General features: G+C 40.7%; 1 protein-coding gene and 1 non-coding gene across 4 annotated transcripts in view; one reads left to right on the top strand and one right to left on the bottom strand.

The window, feature by feature from the left end:
- FGF13 (fibroblast growth factor 13) overlaps window positions 1-26,159 on the bottom strand; it is a 577,215-nt gene that overhangs the window by 317,399 nt on the left and 233,657 nt on the right. The gene's annotated exons all lie outside the window — the stretch shown is intronic.
- On the top strand, window positions 12,971-13,077 carry LOC114111863 (U6 spliceosomal RNA). Its single transcript, XR_003587596.1, has one exon. It is a non-coding gene; the product is annotated as a U6 spliceosomal RNA (small nuclear RNA).

Raw genomic sequence — 26,159 nt, 5'->3', positions numbered from 1 at the left:
CAGCTGGTGGCCTGAAGCCAAGCGGGCACTGTGCCAAGGCCACAGCTGGCTGCTGCTTCCTTACGAATTATGGCAGAGTGTTTGTGGAAAGCCAACAGGACGGCACTTTGTGGAGGGCAACCAGGATACTTTTGACTGTGCTGTGTATTCTAATAACATATGAGCTGTAAAATGGATGCAGGTCACAAAGGCAAGAGAACAAGCAGAAATGAGACAGAATGAAGATGGATTTGATGGCCAATCACATGCAAGTCATTTGTGTATTTCCGTTTCCTCTGACTTCAACAGTGATGATTATATGTGATGTTAAACCATGGTATGTGCAGGTTCTCTGCAACACTAATGTGGTATGGATGGTGAGAGTTTTGCAATCACAAGAGAAATGAGGGAAGACTGAGGCTCTGTTCTGCAGGCCTCAGCTCTACCCCTGAAAGAATGTATGACTTTCTGTTAAATCATTTCTACTCTCTTTGAATCAATATTCCCATGTGAAGGAACGAAGGGACTGGACTAGAACACTGGGTTTCAAATTGCGTTTCTCAGAACCCCCTCAGGAAGCACTGTTGGGGGAGATACAGGTGAGAATTACTCAGGCTCTACCTTCCCTTTACTGCCTCCAACCAGAGAGCTCCGTGGTTAAAATAATTTTGAAAACCAGTGAACTCAATGATCTGTAGAGCTGATCCTGCAGAAATTCTATGGTCTCCACGTACTATGAGGCAGTATCCATGGACAGGCTATGCCCTTGAGACATCTCTTACCTGGATGCTGAATTATACACATTCATACACAAGTGCACTTCTCTGTGGGAAAGGGTTAATAGTTTGCATCAGATTATCAAAGGTATGCATGAGCCCTCCTAGCAGAATTTGCAGAACGTTTAGAAGGCTCCACACCATAGAAATCCATTGTACTATAAATCTGACTTGGGTATAAATGAGGACATTAGGATACATCTAAAAAGAAAGAAGAAATCAAAAGGAAAAGAAAGCAAGAGATCAGTTCACATCTAATCTAGCCCATCAGAATTAGAGAAATCATCACAATAGAGTCTCTCCATAGACGAGACTGAGAGCATTGTCCAAGCTCATTAAAACCCATTACAGTAAGGAGAAACAATTCCTACTTCCATAAGACACTCTCAAAATGCATAGCTGATTTCCTGGCATTCAGAAAGGCTTGGCACAACTGCTGGGAACTATGTAGGGGAAAGGTGGTTAAAGAATGAGCAGGCACAGAAACAGATTTACTTTGTACTTCCACATCAGACTGATGTCCAACTCAAGACCAAGAACACAGATGGGAGTTAAAAGTCCAGCTGCCAGAAACACAATCTCCATTTGACTTCTTTGGCACATAGTAGTCACTCAATAAATACTTGCTGATGAGTTAAGAGACTCTCCCCAACCAATCAGTGGTTGGAATATTAAACACTTTTAGGCCCCCAAAGTCCTTTTTCATATGACATGAGATCCCTACTCTAACTTTCTGGGCATCTGCCAAGACTCCACTCCAGGCCAGGCCCTCTGACCACTCCTTTGCTGGATGACTCTCAGCATGGCTGTGGTTGCAGACTGGAGTGTGGCAGTTTGGAGAACAAATTACCTGGGGACGAGTTAATGAGTGTCCTGGGACATTTGCCATAGAGATTATGGTTCCTTTGGCACTGGCTAGCCAACCCACATGGAACTACCTTCGTGGGGTGATGTGCCTGGGTGACTCTCAAGGCTTGGCATAGCACATGCCTGGGGCTTTCTCTGCGTCCCCACCTCGCCACAGCAGCCCACACCTACACAAACTCTCTTGGTACTTACACTACCTTGGGTTGTTGGATTTACCTGATCTGCAGTTATCTGACCTCCTTTGTTACACTGCATACCACATGACAATAAAGAGAAAACAAATCAAAAAGAATCTTCATTGTTGGTGTTTTGCTTCTAGAAAATCCTTATTTAGCTGGTCTTATATATCTCATTTCTAAACACAGCAACCCACTCCATTATTCTTGCCTGGGAAATCCCACGGATGGAGGTGTCTGGAGGGCTACAGTCCATGGGGTCGCAAAGAGGAAGACACAATTTAGTGACTGAGCATGCACACACCTCTACATGTCTAGAAAAGCAATATGGATAACTAGAAAGTTGTTTCTATTTTACCACTTAACACCTCTTTGACTTTGATCAGGATCAACCAGCTATGCCTTTGTTTCATCATCTGTAAGATGGGAATAGAAATAATACCACATATTCATACACATGGGCTCCAAAATCACTGCAGATGGTGCTGCAGCCGTGAAATTTAAAGACGCATGCTCCTTGCAAGAAAAGTTATGACCAACCTAGACAGCATATTAAGAAGCAGAGACATTACTTTGCCAACAACGGTCCAGAGTCAAAACCATAGTCAAAGCTATGGTTTTTTTAGTAGTCATATACAGATGTGAGAGGTGGACTATAAAGAAAGCTGAGCACTGAAGAACTGCTGCTTTTGAACTGTGGTGTTGGAGAAAACTCTTGAGAATCTCTTGGACTGCAAGGAGATCCAATCAGTCCATCCTAAAGGAAATCAGTCCTGAATATTCATTAGAAGGACTGATGCTGAAGCTGAAACTCTAATACTTTGGCCCCCTGATGTGAAGAACTGACTCATTGGAAAAGACCCTGATGCTGGGAAAAATTGAGGGTAAGAGGAGAAGGGGACGACAGAGGATGAGATGGTTGGATGGCATCACCCACTCAATGGACATGATTTTGAGTAAGCTCCGGGAGTTAGTGATGGACAGGGAAGCCTGACATACTGCAGTGGATGGGGTCACAAAGAGTTGAACACAACTTAGCAACTGAACTGAACTGATTCATACCTATATTTGGCAAATACATACTTGTTAAGAAGCTACTGTCAGCCTTTATGCTTGGCACAAAGCATAGACATAGAATCATTTTCATTAAATTAATGAAGGAACGAATGAATGAATACCAGGATTATATGGTACACAACCAAGGTATCAATGTGTAGGTGACCTTCTCTATTCCCCTTGAGGTCCAATATTGCTGACAAGGTATTTTCCTACATCGTAAAAGTAAGTCTGATGTAAAAATTGTCACTGGAAGCATGAAGGTTCTGGAATGATTCAAGAGACTCTGTACTAACTACATGATTTAGGGCGCTGAGTACTAGATAAGAGAGGATGGTGTATCGTGTTTTAAAATTAAGAATTTCAAGATGGTGGCAGCAGAGCATTAAAACAAGTAAAGAACACACACCCTGAAGAGACGTCTAAAGATCAGAAATTTCGTTAAAGTCATAGCCAATAACAGTGAGTGTTAAAGAAGAGCTGTTTTTATTTTTGGTATTTGGATGAATAGAAGTTTTTAAAATTAATTTTGATGTATCAACTCTTTCAATCATTTCTTTGTGATTCCTGTTTTTCTACCTCTTGTAAACTGTGACAATGATTACACAGCAAGAGGATATGAAAGCAAAGATTAATTTACCTGTGTGTGAAGAATATTTCATTTAATTTCTTAGTTTAATATAAAGTTGATGAGACAATGACTTTTAAACCAAATCACAGGGAGAATACTTGTTCCTTCTATAATTTATAGGAAATACCATCTGTTGTAAAATTCAGTGGTATTTTTTTGTCTAAGCAATCCCACTGGGTCATAATTTACAACTAGTTAAAAGTTTTCCAAGCTAAGAAGAATTGGAAATAAATGAGTTTCCTTACTTCCTTTAATTCTTTTGTGGACCAAACACCTTTTCAGAGCTCTGATTAAGTGTTGGCACTCTGAAGACAGAGAGATAAAGATATCTGAAGACAAAGAGTTAAATACTATCCAAGTAAACAGAGAGCATCAGAAGGGCTAGATATGACATGCAAACAACAAGAAATGAGAGAAAAACAAATGCTATCCTCAAAATATGCCAAAGCACAGAGAAATAGAAAGCACAAAGCAGACTGATAATCTACCTTAGACAAAATGTTTAAACCCTAATTCCTGAAAGGGGAATGAGGTAGATGTAGAAGGCAAGGAAATTTCTTCAGGTGGAGAAATGGGCATATGGAGACAAATTTGCATAAATAATGTGTGTGTTTTTTGTTTCCCCCTCTAGAATAGAAAATCTATGAACACAGAACCTTGGCTCTGTTGTTCACAGTGATATACCCAGTGTCTCACTATAAATAGCCACTGAATGAATGAATGGTGCTTTATTCTAGAACTCTTTTTGGTATGACTGGGAAAGAAATAGGGATGATGAAAGTAGAGACTAAATAAAGCGGAGACAAACTGGGCAGAGTTGTGCATATCATGCCAAGCAGTTCAGGCTTTATTCTGTATAAGCAAAATGGAGCCATTGAAGACGCTTAACAGGAAAGTGTCACAGTCACCTGTGAGCCAGTCAATGGCTTCTGAAGGAAAGGTTGGGGTGTGGGGGAAGGTGGAGGAGGACTGACTGGAGGTGAAGAGGACTTCTGAGTTATTGGTGTCACTGATGTTTGAGATCAAGAGAACATGATGCAGCCATGAAATTAAAAGACGCTTACTCCTTGGAAAGAAAGTTATGACTAACCTAGATAGCATATTAAAAAGCAGAGACATTACTTTGCCAACAAAGGTCCGTCTAGTCAAGGCTGTGGTTTTTCTAGTTGTCATGTATGGATGGGAGAGTTGGACTGTGAAGAAAGCTGAGCCCAGAAGAATTGATGCTTCTGAACTATGATGTTGGAGAAGACTCTTGAGAGTCCCTTGGACTGCAAGGAGATCCAAGCAATCCATTCTGAAGGAGATCAGCCCTGGGATTTCTTTGGAAGGAATGATGCTAAAGCTGAAACTCCAGTACTTTGGCCACCTCATGCGAAGAGTTGATTCATTGGAAAAGACCCTGATGCTGGGAGGAATTGGGGGCAGGGGGAGAAGGGGAAGGCAGAGGATGAGATGGCTGGATGGACTCTATGGACATGAGTTTGGGTAAACTTCGGGATTTGGTGATGGACAGGTAGGCTTGGAGTGCTGTGATTCATGGGGTCGCAAAGAGTCAGACACAACTGAGCAACTGAACTGAACTGAACTTAGTGGGGATGGAGATGATGTCTATTTAAGGAATAAACTCAAGAACTTTGCAATGGAACAGATTTGGGAGAGGTTGGTGACACAGAAGGAAACATCTAGGCAGACTTCCAGCTTCCTAACTTCTTCAGTGGAATCACAAAGGGTTGACCTACATGGTGCAGGGCAGTGTGTGGAGGAAGATGATCAATTATGACAGATAATTGCACTATAGCAAGAGAACTTCTACAATGCCTGGAAAATAAAATGAGTTTGTGGGATGTCATAATTTTGAAACTTGTCACAAAATAGCACAGCACAGTTTTCATTACTAACATCATTTTCTTACAAGAGCATTCACTTCTGAACCCCAAACACACTATATTAAGGATGTCTTTTAATCACCAAATCGTTACAACAAATCGGAAAACTAATAGCTTGTCAGTGCCTCCAATACACAACTAACCACAGGAGCAGGAAACTCAATTTGAAATTCTAACACCAAAGGAAATCCTGAAAGCCACCTGATTCAGTGAATGTATGTTCATCAGTCCTGCTTTGCTGGCAGTCAAGTTACTCAAGCAAAGTAATGAAGCCCACTTAAAAAATATATTTATTTATTTGACTGCACTGGGTCTTAGTTGCAGCATGTGGTGATACAGTTCCCTGACCAAGGATCAAACCCGGGCCCCCTGCACTGGGAATGTGCAATCTTAACCACTGGACTACCAGGGAAGTCCTTCGAGTCCATTTTTGACTAGTTGATGAACCTGCCCAAAGGATTATGTATGCAAATGGCAACAATCTCGGACTAAAAGAAATGAAAGTCACAGAGATCTGAGTGCATATGTGTGCACACCTAAGTATACCAAGTGCCATAACAACAAAATGGAGAGAAGGAAAGGATGGCCAGCCTATGTGAGCACTGACTATGTTTTGACCACTTTTATTGTGTTGGCCAAAAAAGTATGGCTTTTTCATATGATCTTAGTGGAAAAACCCTAACGAATTTTTTGGCCAACTTAATACATCCACCACTCTCCTTAAATTCTCAGAACAGGTTGAACCAACAGGAAGGTAGGTGAGATCTGTTTATAAGTTTCCTGAGTGCCGGGTAAGTGTTTATTCGCCATTACACCATACTCTTCAGCACAGTGCGTGACACATGGCTGAATTTTCTTAAAATAATTGAAACAAGAGAGGGAAGGAGGGAAGGCATCAGTCCCCTTTTATACTAACTTCAGGCAGCTAGGAAGAGATGCCACTGGGGTTTATATGCTCTTTGCCCCCATGGCCTAAACTGTGTCTACTCTGCCATACTGTTTCTTAAAAGTGTATTGGGTCTGAGTGGAAATGTTCTTGAACAAGAAGGGTCAAAGACTTTCCTGGAAGACTGTGGGAGCATCTAAATTGGCACTACTTCTGTACCCCATCCACCTTCAGACAGAGGGCACGTTTCTTCTTCTTCCCCTGCTATCAGTGAGACAGAGACAGACATTTCTGATTGCACAAAGCACCCAGTGGGCCTGTGATATCTACTAGCAACTAACAAGTCCACTTGGGGATGGGCAGATGAGAACTTCTAAACGTACCTTTCTCTTTTGGATTATTTATTCTAGTTCTGTGAAAAATGTCATGGGGAATTTGCTAGCCCCCATGAATCAAAACCCCATAAATAGGTTAGCTCAGTGGAATAGGGCTCAAGAGGCCAAGAGTTGAGTGTGTGCAGTACTGAAGAAGATGGGATTGAGTAAAGACTGGAAGAATATGAAAAGCCGACTATGGTGCTTACGGAACTTGGGTGCTCTCTACAATCAATTGCTACAAATCCTGTAACTCTCTACAATCAACGGCTGGGAACAGGATGAGTTGGTGAGAAGAGTACGAGTGGCACAGATAGTGGACCTTAGCCCTCTATAGGGAAAATGGGATTGGAGAGCTGGATTAGATTTTGCATCACTGTTCATTGGCTGCATTGCTTTCTCTCTCAAAACAAGAAAAAAATTTTTTTCAAAGCCTGAACTTGTATTCATGGCATAGACAGTGGATCTCTCTGGGTGGCACTATTAATATTTGTTTCATTTTATAATCTAGCCTGCAACGGATCCCCCAACCCTGAGAACAAGGGCTCAAGCAAAACTGCCACCGTGCATAAGCCCCATCTCTATAGTCCTGCCAAGTCACCATTCTGAGACCCCATTCTTTTCAGTGAGTCACTATCTCCACTTCTAAGTCTTTATCTCTTAAATATTTAGTGCAAGTTAGGAGAACCCCTCAATACTGTAGGAAAAGTCTAACAGATCAGATCGGCATGATATGGGCTTGGGAAACTAATAGCGAGGATTTCATTTACATGTATTACATTGTACATTTTTACCATTCATCACAGCTCACTAAAGGAGGGTGAGGATGTGCACACAGGCTCCATTGTGGCATCAGCACGGTGGCAGGCTCTGCAGAAGACACGTGGTTGAATCAGATGCATTGCTGTCCCCATGGACCTCAACAGTGCGAGCAAGTGCTGTGACCACATCTGCTCTTCATTCTCAAACCCAAAAATCTGAACATGAAGAGTGACTAAAAGTTTCCGCACCTCTTCTGGTGCCAGGGGCCATCTGGAAAGTAGAGTTTAGAGGCTGAAAGACTAAAGTTTCTGGGCCAAGCTGATGGTTATGCCCAGGGATTGGGTGAAAAACATCTTCCCTCAGCACCTTTCAGAATGATTATTTCAAAGCTCCCTTTTTCATGGAAGAACAACCACGAAGAGAACAATACTGCCCATGTTTGTGGCATTTCACTGCATACTTAGGGTGTGTTATCTCCTTTGAGGGTCACAGCCAGCCTATAACATGTGCAGAGGAGGCAAGATACTGTCTCCATGTGCCAGAAGAAGGCACGGCCTCAGAAAGTGAAGTTCAATGTCTTGTCCAAGATCACACACCTTGCAAATGGCAAAGCTGGGATTCGAACCCAGAGTTTCTGAATCTGAGCTCTTCTACTACACCAGTTTCAACGTGCCAGAGGACTGCACAGAAAAGGACCTTCAGCATGTTTGGGGATTCTGGGGAGGTTCCTTGGATAAGGAAGGATTTGAACTGCGATGATAGGAGTGGATCATTTTTTGCCTGACAGATCCAGAGGAGCAAAAGGATGCTGAAGACAGAATGGTGTGGACAAAGGGAGGTGGTGAAAAATGATGGCAGGTGACAAGAGAGCTGAAAACAGTGACTGGGGCTGCAGGAGAGCAGACCCGTGAGAAGAGAGGCTGGAATTGAGGGTAAGAGCAAAGTCATGAAGGACTTCTTGACTTTAGGACAGTAAAAGACTGCATCTGGCAGGCATCAGGTGGTGCAGAGGTCCAAGAACTGCAATGGGCAAGACCACTGTGCTATACTTGAGTAAGTGTACACAGGCAGCAGTGTGGAGGATATACTGGAAAGGCACAACTTTGCCCACTACAGGAGGGATTGGAGGGGAGCTGTCCCAAAATGGGATCTGGGACCCGCCAGACTAGATTCTGTTTCACTGTTCATTGGATGCTTCTCAAAATTTGTTTTTGAAATCTGGACTTGTATTCATGGCCATTCACTGGCCATTGCTATTTGCAGCCTGGCTTTCAAGCAGTATATTACTTGAGTTAGACACAGGACCCCAAAAAGGTTCTGGGTCCTGGGGACCACCTGAGAGGAAGGCCCACTTTTTCGCTTTCCAAATGAATTACACTTATATGCTTTTTCTCTAAGTATCTTTGTAAGAACTAACAACGGTTAGCTCTATTTTAAAGAAAAATGAAAAGTATTTGTGAGAACTTCCTGTGGGGTAGGGGAGAAAGGTCACTGAAAATGCATTAAGGTGCGCTACTAGCAGACAGACGGAATGACATTTTGGAGAAAGAAAATGGGCACAAGAACACTTTGGGGATTTGATTGTTGAAATTATAGTCCTCTTCTCCATGGTCAAATGGAATAAAAGGTCAGAGCTACCATTTTCTCCACAGAAAGCCGCTGAAGTGATCATTTTAATATGGATGGGTTCCACAAATAAAAAGAGGTTTTCCGGTGCTCTGCAAAAGAGCTGCTTTTACAACAGCAAACATTCAAACTATTTAAGATCCTAACTATGACCCAGTGCAGATTTAAAATATTCGAAATACTAACAACAGGACTTCCCTGGTGGTTCAGTGGTTAAAACATCACCTTCCTTCCTACAGGGGGTGCAGGTTAGATCCCTGTTCATGGAGCTAAGATCCCACAAGCCTTGTGGCCAAAAATTAAAACATAAAACAAGAAATATTCTTAAATTCAATAGACTTTTAAAATGGTTTACATAAAAACAAATCTTAAAGAAAATACTAACAATGAACTGTTTTAACCTGTATATGAGAAACGCAGAAAGGAGTTGTTCCAGAAGGTCTGGAAGTTTGTTCGCATGGAGAACACTGGACCCAAACACCACTTGGATAACAATGTGTGAGATTCCCGATTCACATGTCCTGGGTAGGACTTCTTCACCTTCCAAATATCATCAGTGCAATTCGCTTTCTTGACATATTAAGTGTTCATCTTTCCCTTAAAGGATTAGTTAAGCTTCCAAAATAGAATGTGTTCTAAGATGAGTAAGGGTTTTTTTTTTTTTGCATTTTTTATTGACATATAATTGATTTACAATGTTGTGTTAATTTCTGCTGTGCAGCTAAGCAATTTGGTTATACATATATTCATATATGCTTTTTCATATTATTTTCCATTATGGTTTATCACCAGATATTGACTACAGAGGAGGGACCTTTTAAAAGCTATACAGTAGGACTTTGTTGTTTATCTATTCTATACATAATAGTTTGCAGCTGTTAATCCCAAACTCCCAGTCCATCCTTTCTCTACTCCCAATCAACAGTGACAACAAGTCTTTTCTCTATGTCTATGAGTCTGTTTCTATTTCATGGATAAGTTCATTTGTGCCATATTTTAGATTCCACATATAAGTGATGTCACATGGTATTTGTCTTTCTAAGATGAGGAAAGTATTGAAATATCATCTGTATCTAGCTCAGGGGAAAACAGTGGGAGGCTCCACTGACAACCCACAAAATCTTAAACGATCTTACCTATGATCTACTACTTAAAAGATGAATGGAATCAATACTAAATCAATGGAGGGTGACACTAAACATGAAAATGGTGTGGGGGAAAGTTCTCTATTTGCCACAGCTTATGACTTCCTCCCAGTGGGCTTCCAGTCCTAAGGAATTGGCCATTGACCCACACATGTCTTAAAACACTTTCTTGTGGATATTTTATTGACCTTAATTGGTTGGGACTTACATACCTATGCACAGGTCTCATAATATGTTTGGCTAAAGAACATGGACATAGGGAATGAAGAAGAGATAATGGAAGGGGTACAGAAGAAAGGGGAGAAAGGAGAACAGAACTAGAGGGAGAAGGAGAGGAGGGACAGAACCAGATGAGGGCCATATGAATCCCACTTGGAAGCAATTTCAAGTCCCTGCTCCCAACCACACAGCACTCACTCTCAAGTCAGTTTCACTTTTGCTGTCCTCATAACCAGTTGAGGCTGGCTTCCTACTCAGAGATTTACAGTGACTGACAAAGATAAGGCTGATATCTTGAACCTGTATTGGCCAAAATGATGGCAGTCATCAGCTACATGTGGCTACTGAAATTTAATTATAAACTAATTAATGTTACATAAAATGCAAAATGCAATTTCCTCACTAGGATTACCCATATCTGATGTGTGCAAAAGCCGTATGTGACTAGTAGCTACCACATCAGACAGTAGGACACTTCTGTCACCATAGAAATTTCAATTAGACCGCATTTTCCTAAACTATGATTTTATCTGTGACTTGATGAACCTTCCATAACACTATCTGGATCCTCCCTTTCTGCAGACCTGCATTCTATTTGCTTTTTGCCTTTGAGTGAGTTTAATGTACTTTTCCAACCTGTTTCATCTTCATAGGCTAGCTCTCCTAATTCTCTTAATGTAAGACTATTTGATGGTTTTAATCACCAAGAATGACAACAATAACTAACACTTATTGAATAGTATTACAAATATACCAGGTACACTTTCAAGCACTTGACTTAGAGCATATACTCAATCCTTAAAACCTACTTTACAGATGGGGAAACTGAAGTATTGAGAGATTAATATTTTGCCCAAAGTCATATTGTTGGCAGATAGCAGAACCAATATTTTAATCAAGGCAGTTTGACCCCAGAGATATATAGGTTATTGAGTGTTTTAAGGGACCTTGAGATAAAGAAATGAATGAAAGACAGACTTTATGTACTTGAAACCTTACAATTTAATCTAAGAGACTAACAAAATGAGGTAAATAATAAGCTATTAAAAAAACTGACAGCTATCGTGAGGTTTTGGCCCCACAGTAAAGTGTATTTTCTACTTATCATGAAACAGGCTTGTTAAATTATAGGCTTTTGCATGAAGGCTTGTTAAGTGGTAACCCTATCTGCTTTACCTGCAAGAAATATCAGACCAGATACAAACAAATAACTAACATCCTTGTATTCTCTATGGAAACACATGCTAAGTCACTTCAGTTGCATCTTACCCTTTGCAAACTCATGGACTGTAGCCCACCAGGCTCCTCTGTCCATGGAATTCTCCAGGCAAGAATACTGGAGTGGGTTGCTGTTTCCTTCTCCAGGGGATCTTCCCAACTGAGGGATCGAACCTGAGGTTCATGCTTGGCAGGATTCTTTACCACTAGCGCCACCCGGAAAGCCCCTCTCTGTGAAGATACATTAAGGTCAGAGCTCATCTTCTATGAGAAAACACTGTGACTGCCTAGAGATTAGTCACATCCACATAGGACAGACTCATGAGACACCATGGGGCAGCAGGCACACTAGCTGGGAAATTGAAATACCTCTATTCCAATATTGGCCCTGCCACTGGTTCACAAGCATTACCAACTGGGAAAGAGTTCATGATTCTGGCTAGATCTTAAGTTGACCTATCAGTAAAATGAAAGAAGTACACAAGGTCAGAAATTTCCAAGTTTGGGTATCTGACTTTCCAGATGGTCAGTATGACAGGACACCTGCCCATTGTTTTTAGATTTTTCTTTCTCAATTCTATGTCCATGATGTCCCTTTTCGCAGCTGACAAAAGAGAGATGAGGGAATTCCTTGGTGGTCCAGTGGTTGGGACTCTGCGCTTTCACTGCAGGAGACTGGGCTTGATCACTGGTCAAGAAAATAAGATCCCACAGGGCACGAGGCAAGGAAAAGAAAAACATTTTTTTAAAAGAGAAAGAGAGACAGTCCTCTGACCACCCTGAATTTTACTATGGAGCTTTATCTCAGGGAATAAAATCCTCGAGAGTACAAAACAACAAAATAAGATTCAAGAACATGGAATTCCTGAGGAAGAGTCCGTGTAGAGCAAACCCAAGAGTGTTAGAGTAAGAAATATTGATAAGGCAGGGCCTTTATTTCATCCGGTGACAAATCATGGCAGACTCCATGCCCTTATTGACCCAACTTTATGTTAGAATTTCAATAGTACTACTTGTCACAGGAGAATATAATCAAATCAGAGTTAACCAGAAAGGCAATCTTGGCTGATTAGTTTGACACTGAGGCCTGGTTTCACTACTGAGGTTATATGGTGGACGTTTTCCATAAACTGAATGACCTAAATGAACATTTCCAAGGTTATGATGAAAATACACATAAAGTATATAATTAATATACTGAAAAGTGAAAAATACATCCTTTAAAACAATTTAAAGTCATGCTTTATATATGTAAAAACAGTGACATGTGAACAGTTACACAGGTTTCAAAATGACTTATCTTTTTAGGTGGACTACAAACAAAAAAAAATTGAGGAACTAGATGTCAGATATTAAAAACCTTTCCATGCTCTCTTTGGCAGCACATATACTAAAATTGGAATGATACAGAGAAGATTAGCATGGCCCCTGCGCAAGGATAACACGCAAATTCGTGAAGCATTCCATATTTTTACAAAAAGAAAGAGCATGAGAAAATACTTGAGGAGATCATAGTTGAGAAATCCCCTAAAATGGGGAAGGAAATAATCACCCAAGTCCAAGAAACCCAGAGAGTCCCAAACAGCATAAACACAAGGCGAAACACCCCAGACACATATTAAACAAATTAACAAAGATCAAACACAAAGAACAAATATTAAAAGCAGCAAGGGAAAAACAACAAATAGCACACAAGGGGATTCCCATAAGGATAACAGCTGATCTTTCAATAGAAACTCTTCAGGCCAGGAGGGAATGGCAGGACATACTTAAAGTGATGAAAGAAAATAACCTACAGCCCAGATTGCTGTACCCAGCAAGGATCTCATTCAAATATAAAGGAGAAATCCAAAGCTTTACAGACAAGCAAAAGCTGAGAGAATTCAGCACCACCAAACCAGCTCTCCAACAAATTCTAAAGGATCTTCTCTAGACAGGAAACAAAGAAAGGGTGTATAAACTCAAACCCAAAACAATAAAGTAAATGGTAATGGGATCATACTTATCAATAATTACCTTAAATGTAAATGGGTTGAATGCCCCAACCAAAAGACAAAGACTGGCTGAATGGATACAAAAACAAGACCCCTATATATGTTGTCTACAAGAGACCCACCTCAAAACAAGGGATGCATACAGACTGAAAGTGAAGGGCTAGAAAAAGATATTCCATGCAAATAGACACCAAGAGAAAGCAGAAGTAGCAATATTCAGATAAAATAGACTTTAAAACAAAGGCTGTGAAAAGAGACAAAAATGGACACTACATAATGATCAAAGGATCAATCCAAGAAGATATAACAATCATAAATATAAATGCACCCAACTTAGGAGCACTACAATATGTAAGACAAATGTTAACAAGTATGAAAGGGGAAATTAACAATAACACAAAAATAGTGGGAGATTTTAATACCCCACTCACACCTATGGATAGATCAGCTAAACAGAAAATTAACAAGGAAACACAAACTTTAAATGATACAATAGACCAGTTAGATCTAATTGATATCTATAGGACATTTCACCCCAAAACAATGAATTTCACCTTTTTCTCAAGTACACACGGAACCTTCTCCAGGATAGATCACATCCTCGGCCATAAATCTAGCCTTGGTAAACTCAAAAAAATTGAAATCATTCCAAACATCTTTTCTGACCACAATGCAGTAAAATTAGATGTCCATTATTAAAAATCCCAACATATGGAGGCTGAACAACACACTGCTGAATAACCAACAAATCACAGAATAAATCAAAAAAGAAATCAAAATATGCATAGAAATGAATGAAAATGAAAACACAACAACCCAAAACCTATGGGAAACTGTAAAAGCAGTGCTATGGGGAAGGTTCATAGCAATACAGCCTTACTTCAAGTAACAAGAAAAAAGTCAAATAAATAACCTAACTCTACACCTAAAGCGACTAGAAAAGGAAGAAATGAAAAGCCTCAGGGTTAGTAGAAGGAAAGAAATCTTAAAAATTAGGGCAGAAATAAATGCAAAAAAAAAAAACCAAAAAACAAAAACAAAACACAAGAGACTATAGCAAAAATCAACAAAGCCAAAAGTTGGTTCTTTGAAAGGATAAATAAAATTGACAAACCTTTAGCCAAACTCATCAAGAAACAAAGGGAGAAAAATCAAATCAACAAAATTAGAAATGAAAATGGAGAGATCACAAGAGACAACACAGAAACACAAAGGATCATAAAAGACTATTATCAGCAACTATATGTGAATAACATGGACAACTTGGAAGAAATGGACAAATTCTTAGAAAAGTACAACTTTCCAAAACTGAACCAGGAAGAAATAGAAAATCTTAACAGACCCATCACAAGCACGGAAATTGAAACTGTAATCAGAAATCTGCCAACAAACAAAAACCCAGGTCCAGACAGCTTCACAGCTGAATTCTACCAAAAATTTAGAGAAGAACTAACACCTATCCTACTCAAACTCTTCCAGAAATTGCAGAGGAAGGTAAACTTCCAAACTCACTCTATGAGGCCACCATCACCCTAATATCAAAACTTGACAAAGATGCCACACAAAAAAAGAAAACTACAGGCCAATATCACTGATGAACATAGATGCAAAAATCCTTAACAAAATTCAAGCAATCAGAATCCAACAACACATTAAAAAGATCATACATCATGACCAAGAGGGCTTTATCCCAGGGATGCAAGGATTCTTCAATATCTGCAAATCAATCAATGTAATACACCACATTAACAAATTGAAAAATAAAAGCCATATGATTATCTCAATAGGTGCAGAGAAAGCCTTTGACAAAATTCAACATCCATTTATGATTAAAAAAAAAAAAACCCTCCAGAAAGCAGGAATAGAAGGAACATACCTCAACATAATAAAAGCTATATATGACAAACACACAGCAAACATTATCCTCAATGCTGAAAAATTGAAAGCATTTCCCCTAAAGTCAGGAACACGACAAGGGTGCCTACTCTCACCACTACTATTCAACATAGTTTTGGAAGTTTAAGCCACAGCAATCAGAGCAGAAAAAGAAATAAAAGGAATCCAGATTGGAAAAGAAGAAGTAAAACTCTCACTGTTTGCAGATGACATGATCCTCTACATAGAAAACCCTAAAGACTCCACCAGAAAATTACTAGAGCTAATCAATGAATATAGTAAAGTTGCAGGATATAAAATCAACAGAGAAATCCCTTGCATTCCTATACACTAACAATAGAAAATAGAAAGAGAAATTAAGGAAACAATTCCATTCACCATTGCAACGAAAAGAATAAAATACTTAGGAATATATCTACCTAAAGAAACAAAATACCTATATATAGAAAACTATAAAACACTGGAGAAAGAAATCAAAGAGGACACAAATGGATGGAGAAATATACCATGTTCATGGATCAGAAGAATCAATATAGTGAAAATGAGTATACTACCCAAAGCAATCTATAGATTCAATGTAATCCCTATCAAGCTACCAACAGTATTTTTCAGAGAACTCGAACAGATAATTTCACAATTTGTATGGAAATACAAAAAACCTCGAATAGCCAAAGCAATCTTGAGAAAGAAGAATGAAACTGGAGGAATCAACCTGCCTGACTTCAGTCTCTACTACAAAGCCACAGTCATCAAGACAGTATGGTACTGGAACAAAGACAGACATATAGATCATTGGAACAAAATAGAAAGCCCAGGATAAATCCACGCACCTATGGACACCTTATCTTTCACAAACTGGGAAAACTGGTCAACCACTTGTAAAAGAATGAAACTGGAACCCTTTCTAACACCATACACAAAAATAAAACTCAAAATGGATTAAAGATCTAAACATAAGACCAGAAACTATTAAACTCCTAGAGGAAAACAGGCAAAACACTCTCCGACATACACCACAGCAGGATCCTCTATGACCCACCTCCCAGAATATTGGAAATAAAAGCAAAAATAAACAAATGGGACCTAATTAAAAGTTTCTGCACAACAAAGGAAACTATAAGCAAGGTGAAAAGACAGCCTTCAGAATGGGAGAAAATAATAGCAAACGATGCAATGGACAAAGAATTAATCTCAAAAATATACAAGCAACTCCTGCAGTTCAATTCCAGAAAAATAAATGACCCAATCAAAAAGTGGGCCAAAGAACTAAATAGACATTTCTCCAAAGAAGACATACAGATGGCTAACAAACACATGAAAAGATGCTCAACATCACTCATTATCAGAGAAATGCAAATCAAAACCACAATGAGGTACCATTTCATGCCAGTCAGAATGGCTGTGATCCAAAAGTCTACAAGCAATAAATGCTGGAGAGGGTGTGGAGAAAAGGGAACCCTCTTACACTGTTGGTGGGAATGCAAACTAGTTCAGCCACTATGGAGAACAGTGTGGAGATTCCTTAAAAAACTGGAAATAGAACTGCCATATGACCCAGCAATCGCACTGCTGGGCATATACACTGAGGAAACCATAACTGAAAGAGACACGTGTACCCCAGTGTTCACCGCAGCACTGTTTATAATAACCAGGACATGGAAGCAACCTAGATGTCCATCAGCAGGTGAATGGATAAGAAAGCAGTGGTATATATACACAATGGAATATTACTCAGCCATTAAAAAGAATACATTTGAATCAGTTCTAATGAGGTGGATGAAACTGGAGCCTATTATACAGAGTGGAGTAAGCCAGAAAGAAAAACACCAATATAGTATACCAACGCATATATATAGAATTTAGAAAGAAGGTAATAATAACCCTGTATGCGAGACAGCAATGGATGTATTGAACACGTGAGAGACATGGATGCATTGAACAGTCTTTTGGACTCTGTGGGAGAGGGCGAGGGTGGGATGATTTGGGAGAATGGCCTTGAAACATGTAAAATATCATATGTGAAACAAATCGCCAGTACGGGTTTGATGCATGATACAGGGCACTCGGGGCTGTTGCACTGGGATGACTTGGAGGGATGGGATGGGGATGGAGGTGGGAGGGGTGTTCAGGATGGGGAACACATGTACACCCGTGGCGGAGTCATGTCAATGTATGGCAAAATCAATACAATATTGTAGGGTAAAATTAATTAATTAATTAATTACAAAAAATAAAAACCTTTCCACCTTATTAGTCTGGGTTTCTCTAATGTTCAGAAAGTACTTCTTATCCATTCTTTTAAATCCCTCAGCAAAGTCTTCCTTCACTTTAAGTCTCCAACATTTGAATCACTGGATTCTGCAAATTTCCTTGCGACATGGAACATCTTACCTTTCAACTTCTTAACAAGGAATCAAAAGGAATCTACTACTTCATCTCTCTCCTGGCTCATGAATGTTGATCAGTAATAATTTGATATTGCCTTTCCCATGTGGACTTGATTAGGGAAAGAATGTTTTCTTTTAAAAAATAAATTTTGCACAGGTAGCCACTTTGTTCCTACAATTAGCTACAAAATGCAAAACAATTGCTAAAGCTCTTCCCATGAAACAGCTGGTTGATAAATGTTACTAATCTCTAGAGATTAGTAGTGGTAGTCAGCACCAGGGATATGTTTCCTGAAGTATTTTTTGTTTTTAATGGAGGGAAAGCATGGAAGAAATTCATGGTTAGGAGAGATACTGGTATCTTTTGTTTCCTAGATGATAAGAATGAATAGGGTTTGCTTGTCAATGCTCATTAATTTTGGGGACTTCATGATCTGTGTATTCAGCTTACAGACAAAAAGAATGGAAGAGGTAAATGAAAGTGTTGAAAGGAGCAGACAAGATAAGAGGGAAGACATTTCCCATTCACATATTCAGGAAACATATTGAAAACCTAGTATGTGCCAGGCCTTGGGTTAAGGACCAGGGATAGAAAGAGCTGAGTAAGATGCAGCCTCTGCCCCTTGAAAGCTCCTGGTTCAATATGGGATGAAATCACAAACAAAACTGTCAATTTTTGTTTATTTCACTTCTGTGACAATGACGCCATAAGAGTGGAATGCTATGACAACATAGAGAAGGGACATCTGGACGGGCAGTAGTGGGGAGGGGGTTTTGTGGGTCAGCAAGACAAACGTGGACAAAATAATGCCCATGCTAAGACTGAAAGACTGAACAAGATGTAGAGGGAAAGCACATGCTAGAAAGAGAAACAGAAGGTGCAAAGGCAAAAGCATCTCAAAGCACATGGCCCATTCACAGTTGGAATGGAGATGTATATGCTCGTGTGTTTGTGTGTGTGTGTGTGTGCAAGAACAGCAGAGAGGGGTCTTATGGTGTTGAGAAATGAGGCAGGTAAGAATTAGGAATTAGAGAATTATCCTGAGAAATTATTTCTACTTTGACCAAAAACCATATGCTACATATTTGCCAAGACACTAGGATTGAAGGAAAGACTATGAGAATAGGTAGGACACATCCCTTTGAAGAGCTCACAGACCAAATCTTCACATTACCAGTATTCACCCACACAGGGTTCCAGAGAATTTTCAATCAGCCCTTCCTTTAAGGTTCAGATGACATAGTCCAATAACCTACCTGTTCCCCAGCAAGGAATCAGGAATAGCCTACATGCTTCACTCTATCCCGTCTTCATCCAAAAGCACAGGGCATTCATGTGAGGCTCAGGAGCTACATCAGGAAGCCCCCCATGTTATCAGCACACTTCATCCCCTCCTCACCCCTGACTTCTCCCTTCCTCCCATACAACTACTCATTTAACTCTTTTTCTCCCAACCCTTGCCTTAGATCTAGCTTCTAGAATCAGTCACCAATAGATAGTAAGGATCAATGATCAGAGCTGAGCAGTTTGACAAGGCTTGGAAGAGCATTCAGTGTTCAGTACTATTGGCTGTGAACACTTTGGGGAGTGTGAGGATGGGAGTGTAGTTAGCAGTGGGGGCAATGACTTATGGGGATAGAAATGTCTGAGGATGTAATCAAGGCCAGGGGAAGATGCTCTAAGGTTGAGAATGTGAGTAGGACCAGAGATGGGAGATGAGCAGGTCAGCGGAAAATCATCTGAGTTGGGTGTTATCAGCATCCATGAATCCGATTTGAGCAAAGAGGAATAGTTGTGCTAGTAATTATACTTCTTTTTTTCCCCTTAAATTTCAAGTCCATTTTCTCTGCTTTAACAACGCCATTAACATCTCCCTTAAGTAATATTACAGTCCTTGTCTAGCCTGTCCATACAGTCAGCACACACATACACCAGGGGAAAACCAAAGAGGATAAAATTCAAATGCAGAATGTGTATTTTTCAATGGAAAACAAATTATTGATAGCAGAGGGAAATGGATTCTGCACTTCATTCACAGATTTGTGCATAGAACCCAGGAAGACACTGAAATGCAGCCACCAAAGAAACTGTACAAGAAAGGTTGAGGAAATCATGATTTCAACCACACAGAATCAATTACACACCTTCAGAGACTTATACTAATACAAGGAAAAGTTGTATCTGTATGATCCATGGGCCTAGCAGAGATCCGGAGAAGGCAATGGCACCCCACTCCAGTACTCTTGCCTGGAAAACCCCATGGATGGAGGAGCCTGGTGGGCTATAGTCCATGGGGTTGCTAAGAGTCAGACACGACTGAGCAACTTCACTTTCACTTTCCACTTTCATGTATTGGAGAAGGAAATGGCAACCCACTCCAGTGTTCTTGCCTGGAGAATCCCAGGGACAGGGGAGCCCGGTGGGCTGCCATCTCTGGGGTCGCACAGAGTTGGACACGACTGAAGTGACTTAGCAGCAGCAGAAGCAGCAGCAGAGATCAGCACAGGCTGGAGTGGGGAAAGCAGGACCCAGGGACCAGAGGCCATGGTCTTCACCCCAGCTCTGCCGCCAGCTGGTTCAGAGTCTTTGGAAAAATTCTATTGTGTTTCTCTTGGACCCACAGTTTCACTGTTGAAAAAATGAGGACATTTGACTGGTACGTGGCCAGGAAGACCAGAGTCAGAAAGGACCTCGGCATTTCTTTGTGGTTTTTCGCTTTGTTTCAGAATCAAGTTAAAAGTGTCATGTCCTAAGCTTCTGTATCAGCTTGCGGTAGGATTTTTCTTTTTTTAATTTTTGTAACTTTTTTCTTTAACAGCAATTGAACCAATACCATCATCAGTTCTCATAAAAATGAAAGCACGACTGGAGATATTCCCCAGCCACAACAATTACCTACAGACACTAATAGGATAAAGGCAGTTTGGGGAAATATTAATGGCATTGGACCTAATCATATGAGTGCTTTTTAGTTAGACAGCAGCTTCTTCCCAGAGAGCTCAAATAGTGCTCCTGGACTTTAGCATGCTTCTCACCACACTCCTGGTAAGGAAGAAAAACACATCTTCCAGTAGGACTGTGTGGAGGAGAAGTTTGAAGCCAGGTCTAGCTGACAGCAGACTTCAGAAGGAATGGCATGTTTCACAGGCTCACAGACAAAGAACTGATGTACCCGGTTTGGGGTGTAGTTGGGGGAGGCTGTGTGTGTGTGTGTGTGTGTGTGTGTGTGTGTGTGTGTGTGTGTATGAGCACACGTGCACCAAGCCAAACTGACAAGGTTCCCAGAATCACAGACTTGTCCTGAGACAAGGAAAGGGGACAGGACAGTGAATAGGGGCAGAGATGGAGCAGAGCTCAGGTCGGCTCTCTCTCAGTCCATAGCCTTTCCACCCAGTATTTCTGGTAAACTGGATGGAGTTTCCTGCAACAACACCTCCCCAGCCATGCTTTTCTCTTACAGAGAGGGAAAAATAAAAGTGACTCAGTTAACAGCTGCTCTCCTCTTCTCTGGCTACAGTTTCAGTTCAGTTCAGTTGCTCAGTCGTGTCCGACTCCTTGCCACCCCATGAATTGCAGCATGCCATGCCTCCCTGTCCATCACCAACTCCTGGAGTTCACCAAAACTCTTGTCCATCGAGTCAGTGATGCCATCCAGCCATCTCATCCTCTGTCATCTCCTTCTCCTCCTGCCCCCAATCCCTCCCAGCATCAGAGATTTTTCCAATGAGTCTACTCTTCACATGAGGTGGCCAAAGTATTGGAGTTTTTCACCTTTAGCATCAGTCCTTCCAATGAACACCCAGGACTGATCTCCTTTAGAATGGACCCGTTGGATCTCCTTGAGAGAGTCTCCAAGGGACTCTCAAGAGTCTTCTCCAACATCACAGTTCAAAAGCATCAATTCTTTGGCGCTCAGCCTTCTTCACAGTCCAACTTTCACATCCATACATGACCACTGGAAAAACCATAGCTTTGACTAGACGGATGTTTGTTGGCAAAGTAATGTCTCTGCTTTTCAATATGCTATCTAGGTTGGTCATAACTTTCCTTCCAAGGAGTAACCGTCTTTTAATTTCATGGCTGCAATCACCATCTGCAGTGATTTTGAAGCCCCCCAAAATAAAGTCTGACACTGTTTCCACTGTTTCCCCATCTATTTGCCATGAAGTGATGGGACCAGATGCCATGATCCTAGTTTTCTGAAATTTGAGCTTTAAGCCAACGTTTTCACTCTCCTCTTGCACTTTCATCAAGAGGCTTTTAGTTCCTCTTCACTTTCTGCCACAAGGGTGGTGTCATCTGCATATCTGAAGTTATTGATATTTCTCCCGGCAATCTTGATTCCAGCTTGTGCCTCTTCCAGTCCAGCATTTTTCATGATGTACTCTGCATAGAAGTTAAATAAGCAGGGTGACAATATACAGCCTTGACGTACTCCTTTTCCTATTTGGAACCATTCTGTTGTTCCATGTCCAGTTCTAACTGTTGCTTCCTGACCTGCATATAGGTTTCTCAAGAGGCAGGTCAGGTGGTCTGTATTCCCATCTCTTTCAGAATTTTCCACAGCTACAGTTTAGAAGATAGTAAATGCTAGTAGCCAAAGAGGCTGAAAGAAAGTGAAGTGAAAGTGTTAGTCACTCAGTCGCGTCCGACTCTTTGTGACCCCATGGACTGTATGGACTGTAGCCCACCAGGCTCTCCTGTCCATGGGATTATCCAGGCAAGAATACTGGAGTGGGTTGCCATGCCCTCCTCCAGGGGATCTTCCTGGCCCACGGATCAAACCTGGGTCCCCTGCATTGTAGGCAGATTCTTTACCATCTGGGCCATCAGGAAGTCAAACAGGCTGAAAGAGCTAGAAAGTGCCTCTAGGCTTTGGCCAAGGTTACTCTGGACAAGTGGGACTGAGAAAAACAAGTAGGGCAATTTGTAAGGATCCAAGAGTGCCTGCTTTCAGCTGAGAGGCAATGCCTGGGGCCAAAAGCAATCAAAAGGACCTTGACCCTTCCCAAGTCCTAGGAAAATATTATCTACAAATCTGAGTGATTACCAAGTATGGGTGCCCATCTACCAAGCACTGGTCTTAAAGAGTCTTTCCCATTCTATTCTTTTCCTCTATTTCTTTCCACTGATCACTGAAGAAGGCTTTCTTATCTCTCCTTGCTATTCTTTGGAACTCTTTATTCAGATGCTTATATCTTTCCTTTTCTCCTTTGCTTTTCCCTTTTCTTCTTTTCACAGCTATTTGTAAGGCCTCTGCAGACAGCCATTTTGCTTTTATGCATTTCTTTTTCTTGGGGATGGTCTTGATTCCTGTCTCCTGTACAATGTCATGAAGCTCTGTTCATAGTTCATCAGGGACTCTGTCTATAAGATCTAGTCCCTTAAATCTATTTCTCACTTCCACTGTATAATCATAAGGGATTTGATTTAGGTAATATCTGAATGGTCTAGTGGTTCTCCCTACTTTTCTTCAATTTAAGTCTGAATTTGGCAATAAGGAGTTAATGATCTGGGCCACAGTCAGCTCCCAGTCTTGTTTTTGCTGACTGTATAGAGCTTCTCCATCTTTGGCTGCAAAGAATATAATCAATCTTATTTTGGTGTTGACCATCTGGTGATGTCCATGTATAGAGTCTTCTTTTGCATTGTTGGAAGAGGGTGTTTGCTATGACCAGTGTGTTCTCTTGGCAGAATTATATTAGCATTTGCCCTGCTTTATTCTGTACTCCAAGGCCAAATATGCCTGTTACTCCAGTTGTTTCTTGAATTCCTACTTTTGCATTCCAGTCCCTTATAATGAAAAGGACACCTTTTTCCAGTGTTAGTTCTAGAAGGTCTTGTAGGTCTTCATAGTACCATTCAACTTGCTTATTTAACTTATCTGCAGAGTACATCATGAGAAACGCTGGGCTGGATGAAGGACAAGCTGGAATCAAGACTGCTGGGAGAAATATCAATAACCTCAGATATGCAGATGACACCACCCTTATGGCAGAAAGTGAAGAGGAACTAAAATGCCTCTTGATGAAAGTAAAAGAGGAACTTGAAAAGGTTGGATTCAAGCTCGTCATACAGAAAACTAGGATCATGGCATCTGGTGCCATCACTTCATGGCAAATAGATGGAGAAACAGTGGAAACAGTGGCTGACTTTATTTTTGGGGCTCCAAAATCACTGCAGAGGGTGACTGCAGCCATGAAATTAAAAGACCCTTGCTCCTTGGAAGAAAGGCTATGACAAACCTAGACAGCATATTAAAAAGCAGAGACATTACTTTGCCAAGAAAGGTCTGTCTACTCAAAGCTTTGGTTTTTCCAGTAGTCATGTATGGATATGAGAGTTGGACTATAAGGAAAGCTGAGCACCAAAGAATTGATGCTTTTGAACTGTGGTTGTGGTGTTGGAGCAGACTCTTGAGAGGCCCTTGGACAGCAAGGAGATCCAACCAGTTCATCCTAAAGGAAATCAGTCCTGAATATTCATTGGAAGGACTGTTGCTGAAGCTGAAACTCCAATATTTTGGCCACCTAATGCAAAAGAACTGACTCATTGGAAAAGACCCTGATGCTTGGAAAGATTGAAAGTGAGAGGAGAAGGGAATGACAGAGAATGAGATGGCTGGATGACATCACCGAATAAATGGATATGAGTTTGAGTAAACCCCAGAGTTGGTGATCGACAGGGAGCCCTGGTGTACTGCAGTCCACGGGGTCGCAAATAGTTGGACAGGACTGAGTGACTGAACTGAACTGAACTGAGTCTTAAGAAATGGAATGATTATTCAGCAAACTCTTGTTGTTTAAAAATAAATAAGAACTAAATTAGAACAGCATTTCTTCAATAAAGTGATTAGCATTAGAATAATCTCATAAGGTGACTCTTATCCTTCTGATAAGTAAAATTCCCTCTGGTCATAAAGTTAGACACGGCATTTTTTTTTTTTTTCTACAAAGTTTCTTGAGAGAGAAAAAGACTGCTGCAGTATGTGCTCTGTTTAGATACCATATAGCTTAACTCTCTAAAAAATTTTTAGCACCTTGTTTATAATGGTCTCTTTAGTCTTCAGGCTTTACAAACCTTAAATTATTTTACCCTTAAACAGATAACAAGGAACTTTTTTTTACGCCCATTTGACAGTTGAGAAAACTCAAGCATAGAACCCTGGAAGCACTCACCTAAGGTCATACAGCTTATAAGTGATAGCGGTAAGATTCAGATCCACCAGGCTAGCTCCAGAGCCCTTAACCACCATGTGTTTCTGCCAATGGGTAAGGAAACTTCCCAGTGGTGGGAGTATTTGTTTCTATTTTTTTGCCCTGTTAGAGCACAGAGAATGGTAATTATGACCAAAGTAGCAGTTTGAGCTCATCTACCATCATTTATCTGAGAAGGCAATGGCAACCCACTCCAGTACTCTTGCCTGGAGAATCCCAGGGATGGGGGAGCCTGGTGGGCTGACATCTCTGGGGTCGTGCAGAGTCAGACACAACTGAAGCAACTTAGCAGCAGCAGCATCATTTATCTCATTTTACTCATGAGGAAACTGAGACCCAGGCCAAACCCAAGATCAAAAAATAAGGGAATGGTAGAGACAAAGACTTCAAGTAGAGCCATGATCCTTCATGGTGCCACCCTGAAGTTCTTCCTCTCCACCACGCCCTTGAAGCTGAACTCATCTTCAATTGGGTTAGCAAATCCAGTTAACCACTGCATCATCAATAATATGTGTTGCCCACACAGAGAGGGACAAGGGCACATTTTCCCACATAAAGAAAATATTTTTTAAAGAAAAGGCTGACATACCAGGTAAACAGGTGCTAGAGTTAATTTCTGTAATAGAGTCCTATTTTCCCACTGCATACATTTAAAACATAGGAATGTGTAACATTCGATTTTCTTGTCACATGATATTATGAAAAGTATATCAAAAGTCATAGGAAGGAAGCATGGAAATCACCTATTATCTTCCATCTCTTCAAGTCAAATCTTAAACACTGTTACAGTGTTGCCTGTCTGACAAATATTTTACATGAGCAAAACCTCAAAAACCTCTCAAGGGAAAAAAAAAAAAAAGCGAGAAGCGCAGTTTTTTTCCAATGTCTGTGTCCCTCTGGAGGCAGGTACTAAATGAAATGGCCCAGCCACACTCCAGGAGAGATGACCCCTACATTCCAAGGAACCAGAGATAACTCGCAAGAGACTGAAAAGGTTCCCCAGGAAGACGATGTCTCTGGGGTAGTGCATAAATGTTGTGAGACATCCTCAAAGGGAGCA

This window comes from Ovis aries, chromosome X (genome assembly GCF_016772045.2).
Source record: "Ovis aries strain OAR_USU_Benz2616 breed Rambouillet chromosome X, ARS-UI_Ramb_v3.0, whole genome shotgun sequence".
Lineage (NCBI taxonomy): Eukaryota > Metazoa > Chordata > Mammalia > Artiodactyla > Bovidae > Ovis > Ovis aries.
This window is presented reverse-complemented; position numbering and strand designations above follow the sequence as displayed.